The 5,485-nt window shown below is 42.8% G+C and overlaps 1 pseudogene; it reads right to left on the bottom strand.

Annotated features, from left to right (window-relative positions):
* Positions 1 to 4,396: 4,396 nt before the first annotated feature.
* LOC114209629 (folate receptor alpha pseudogene) lies at positions 4,397 to 5,156 on the bottom strand (annotated as a pseudogene).
* Positions 5,157 to 5,485: the final 329 nt, after the last annotated feature.

Below are 5,485 nucleotides of genomic sequence, written 5' to 3'. Positions count from 1 at the left end.
TCCCAGTGGAGCCCCAAATTTTAAAACTAAGCTATGCAAATCAATTCTGTTTCCTCACCCAATTCATGAAACTCGAAATTCCCAAGTGGTTAACAGCCTTGATATTGTGTATCTGTTTTTTATAGAACCCTGCCAGGTCACTGGATGGTTGGAGTAGGTGGCAGGGAGTGGGATGTCCACGACAGAAGTGGAAGCCAGTCTCTTCCTCTGTAGAAATTTGAAAAGCAGTTGTGGTCACAGTGGTTCAAGGTGCATCCCTCTTTTTTTTTTTTTAAAGATTTTTATTTATTTGAGAGAGAGAGAATGAGAGATAGAAAGCACAAGAGGGAAGAGGGTCAGAGGGAGAAGCAGACTCCCTGCTGAGCTGGGAGCCCGATGTGGGACTCGATCCTGGGACTCCAGGATCATGACCTCAGCCGAAGGCAGTCGCTCAACCAACTGAGCCACCCAGGTGCCCAAGGCGCATCCCTCTTATTTTCCCAGTCACTTTTTAGTGTTATTCTGGTACTTACTTACCTGTTTATACTTGAAGTTGTGAGAGTAGCAAACTTTGGAAGAGTGTAAGGCTTATTGAGAAACAAATATCTTTTCCATGCATAGAATACTGGCAAAAACTAACAATGTCCACATGGTTGGTAGATACTAAGAGATCATCTTAGTTCACAATTGTCTGTGATATTGGTGAAGATAAGGCAGTTTGAGTTGGACAGACCTGGCTCTGAAACTGGATTCGCCTATATTCCCTAGCTGAGTCACCTTGAGCTTCTCTCTGAGCTTTTGAGTCCTTTGCTATAAGGTGAACATTACCATCTATCTGGCAGGATTATTTTGTCACATAGTAGATATTCAGTAAGTGGTAGTTTATATTATTGTTTTCTGTAGTATTTCTTAGTATAAGTATATGATCCAGGTTAAGAGCAGAGTTAATTGTTTTTTATTCCCACACCCCTTTTCAAAGAAAGAGTAGAATGAGTGTGAGAGATTGAGAAATGGTGAAACCGGAGTTGTTGTTATTTATTTTTTTTTAATTTTTAAGGGGATATTTGGTATAAACCTGTCCTTACTGGTGATGAAAATTTAGTGAGCATTAGAGTTTTGTTTGCCTCAGTTAAAATTCATTGTTTTAATTGCAGAAGCTAGTTTATAGACTAATAGCCTTGGACAGCAGGCATTAAAGTTGATAGAAGTATCCAAAGAAAGAACTAAGCCTCTGATTTCTCCCATCTCTCTAGAGCCCTACAGCCTTGATATTTGCATTCTTGTTATATTATATACTTTATTTTTAGTTATGAAACATGTTTTATTGTCTTTATACCTTGATAAGCATTAATTAATATAGTAGGTGATTCTCTGACCCCATACTTTCACCAGCTTAGGGGAAATCAAGATTGAGGAGTATCTTGAAAAATAAAAGGAGCATCTAAACTCAGAGTCCCAGTCATCTGTGTTACAAATATAACAAAAGCTTGGTAAAGAAAGGCTTCCTTTTTTTTCCTCACCCTGCTGCAGCTATCTTTACCTCTCTCAAGGACTCTGTTAACTGCTCTCTCATTATGATAAGTTGAAGTAATTGATTTTTCCTTTGATTTCAGTAGATCCTAGATGACTTGTTTACTCCCTGAAGCTTACAGTATTCTCTTAAGACCTGAGCAAGAGGATTCTCTCTCCTGGATCTTGTATGTAGAGGCCTCAGATATCACAAACTTTAAAAAAGTAAGTGTCATTTGGGATCCAGCACTCAGCACTGGTAGAGCAACTTGTAATCCAAACATTTACTCTAGTGACTAACACCTGTCAGGCCCCAGATACACTTCTTTTTTAAATTTTATTTATTTATTTATTTATATTTTTATTTTATTTATTTTAATTTTTTATTGTTATGTTAATCACCATACATTACATCATTAGTTTTTGATGTAGTGTTCCATGATTCATTGTTTGTGCATAACACCCAGTGCTCCACACAGAATGTGCCCTCTTTAATACCCATCACCAGGCTAACCCATCCCCCCACCCCCTCCCCTCTAGAACCCTCAGTTTGTTTTTCAGAGTCCATCGTCTCTCATGGTTCGTCTCCCCCTCCGACTTACTCCCCTTCATTCTTCCCCTCCTGCTATCTTCTTCTTTTTCTTTTTTCTTAACATATGTTGCATTATTTGTTTCCAGATACACTTCTCTTCATCACTTGCCCTGATGCCCTTGAAACAAATGTCATGAAAGTTATGGGCTTTGGTGCTGGTTATGGACACTGCTTTGGTATGTAGAGAGGAACCAAAGTGGCAGAAGTTCTTAGGTGGAAGGACAAATTAATTAACATAAATGCAGTAAATTCCTGTTTAATGAATTAATCACTTTCCAGTACTGCTAACCATCCATTTTCTTGTTTCTTTTTGTATTCCAGGTTGTGTTTCTACTTAAAAATTAGGTTGATATTTTTAACAGTGGTCCATGGCAGCTGAGGAATATTTTGCAATATTAAGCAATTCATATTACTCTTAAACTTTATATATGAAAGTCCAGATAAAACATATGTGATATACCTGTTGTTGACATTAGCAATGGATAAAACTTGATAGACTTGTGAGTTTTTGAAAAATACATAACACATAGGGGCACCTGGGTGGCTCAGTCGTTAAGCATCTGCCTTCGGCTCAGGTCATGATCCTGGGGTCCTGGGATCGAGCCCCGCACGCATCAGGCTCCCTGCTCTGTGGGAAGCCTGCTTCTCCCTCTCCCACTCCCCCTGCTTGTGTTCCCTCTCTTGCTGTCTCTCTCTCTGTCAAAAATAAATAAATAAAATCTTTAAAAAAATTTTTTTCAAGGTATATAGATTAAACACTTCTCCAACTTTATTTCATGTCTCTGTGTCTCTCCCCTTCCCCACAACCTATCAAGTTCTTCCCAACTCAAGTTTTTTAAAAAAAATTTTTATTTTATTTTTTTAAAGATTTTATTTATTTGACAGAGACACAGCGAGAGAGGGAACACAAGCAGGGGGAGTGGGAGAGGGAGAAGCAGGCTCCCCGCGGAGCAGGGAGCCCGATGCGGGGCTCGATCCCAGGACCCTGGGATCATGACCTGAGCCGAAGGCGGATGCTTAACGACTGAGCCACCCAGGCGCTACCCCTCCCCCGCCCCCCCCCGCCAACTCCAGTTTTAGAGAGAAGTTTTAGTAGGGAGCAGTGGGATCCTCTTTACTCTACAGGAACTCTGAGCTGGTGGCTCACTTTTATACCTGTCTTAGGATCGGACCTCACCTTCTCTTACGTCTCTTTCATGATGGCTGATCAGGTTTGGTGAGGGAGGGTAGAGGTAGAGGTGGGAATTGGTAATATTAGCCAGGAGATATTTCAAAGACATCACTCCTTTGATAATAATAACTTATGGATAAAACAATTTAACAAATTTCCTCTCGATGCTCTACCCCCATTACAAACAGTATCACATTATCAACAACAACCTCATTTGTGAGTCAGTATTAGCCCACATTCATTTCTAGGAATTATCCTAGGGAAGTGACAGTCTGGGACACAGTGATGTTTGGACATGTTGGGTACACCCTCATATCCAGGCCTAAACAGTGTACTATGATGGTATGGTGGATAAATGTGTCAAAGCATGAAAACCTCCGAAAGAACTTTCACTAGAGTTTTATTTGAAATGTTGAGGTCAGTTAATTCCAAATATTCCTTTCATCTCTTTCGTCCTTGGGTATTCCTCACAATGCAAGGCCTTGCAGGTACTGTTCCCCTCTTAGACCCTCTTGCCCATTTCATTCAGAACGTCACATGGTCCTTCTTACAGATGGTGTACATTCAGTTGATTCTCACAGATTCCATATTGTGAATTCACTTGTTCACTGGTGGGTATTGGATTTGGGGGTTACAAATAAATTTTAATGGCTGTTCGTGGACATATGCGGAGTGGTGAAAACTTCAGATCACCCAATGAGCACCACGTTGAACAAGGTAACTATTCTGACTCGCTGTTTCAGCTTTCATACTGTATTCAAGTGTCCTTTTTGTGGTCTATTTAGTGCCATATTTTTCGCATTTTTATGCTTTTTGTTGGTGATTTCACTGTTTAAAATAGTCCCCCATCTATAGTGCTGGAGTGCTGTCCAGTATTCCCAAGTGCAGGAAGGCTGTAATGTGCCTTACAGATTAAGTATCTGTGTTAGATAAGCTTCATTCGGGCGTGAGTTATACGGCTGTTGCATGAGTGTATTAAATAAATATCTTTAAACAGAAGTCTCTTTATTTTTTTGTTTTGTTTTATTTTTGTTTTTTACATGTTGGGTATCCGGTTTATTCAAACTGTCAGCAGAGCCCCGCCCCCAAGGAACAGGAAGTGAGCTGGGAGCTATGGGGCTGAACAGGGCAGGGCTGGGCGGGTATCAGAAGGTAAAAGGAACTCTGCTGAGCAGCCAGAGCGGCATCAGGGCCAGACTGAGCAGGAGAGGCCAAAGCCCACAGAGCCCAGCCCCACTCATGGCCTCAGCATAGAACCTCGCCACGTCCTTGTTGGGGTCGCGCTGGGCTGGGTCAAGCCACATCTGGATGCAGCAACTGCTCCCTCAGCTGTAGTTGCTGAGTTTGTAGGAGTGGCTCCAGATCTCACTGCACAGAGCGGCAGGCGCGGGGAAGTAGAGATGGAAGGGGTAGCAGGCAGCTCCCACTGGGCACCGGCTATACCCTGATGTCTGTCCCAGCCCTTGTGCCAGTTGTTCTTGTAGGTGTAGGAAGTGTGGCAGCCTTCCCACCAGTGCTGACAGTCCTCTTTGCACAGGGGCATGTTCATGTCACACTCTTTGTGCCAGCTGTGGCTCACCTGCTGGCCCCAGGGACCCCAGGTTGCGGGAGCACTCATACCAGCAGGTGTCCTGGATGAGGTGCCGTCTGTCCGCAGTGGTCCCAGTTGAATCTGTACAGGTGGGAAATATCCTTATGGATTTCCCAGCTGGTGTTGGCAAAGCAGCAGGAATTCTTCTTCCAGGGGCTGCACTGCTTGTGCAGCTCGTCCTCCGGGCTTGGCTTTTCCTTCCTGGGCTTGGCATCTATACAGACATTGAGAAGCTCAGTCCTGGGCTGGGTTGCCCATACTGCGGCTGCCCCCACCCGAAGGAGTAGAAGCTGTGCTATCACTAGCTGGGCCATGTCAGTCTCTGAATCCTGTGACAACCAGGGAGGGTTAAGCCCTCCGAAGACCTCAGCAGGTAAAGGACCACTGGACCCCTCAGAGCTCTCTTCTGGCTTTATAAGCTAAACAGAAGTATCTTTAAGCAAAAATTCAAAACAAGGTTATGTATTGATTGATATTAAAAACGTGACTAGAGGCTCACAAGAATCTAACTCTGTTTTTCCTAGTGTTCACTAATTCACTGTTCATGGCAAATTTATAGAACATAACTATTGCACTTAATGAGAATTCGCTTTATCTAGCTATGGCTGTCTGTCTGCCTGTCTATCTCAAGTTCCCCATTGCC

Source organism: Eumetopias jubatus, unplaced genomic scaffold, assembly GCF_037043125.1.
Source record: "Eumetopias jubatus isolate StellerSeaLion01/CBP00866 unplaced genomic scaffold, mEumJub1_p1.0 scaffold_5, whole genome shotgun sequence".
Taxonomy (NCBI): domain Eukaryota; kingdom Metazoa; phylum Chordata; class Mammalia; order Carnivora; family Otariidae; genus Eumetopias; species Eumetopias jubatus.
The sequence above is the reverse complement of the archived record's forward strand: the minus strand, read 5'-3'. Positions and strand labels throughout refer to the sequence as shown.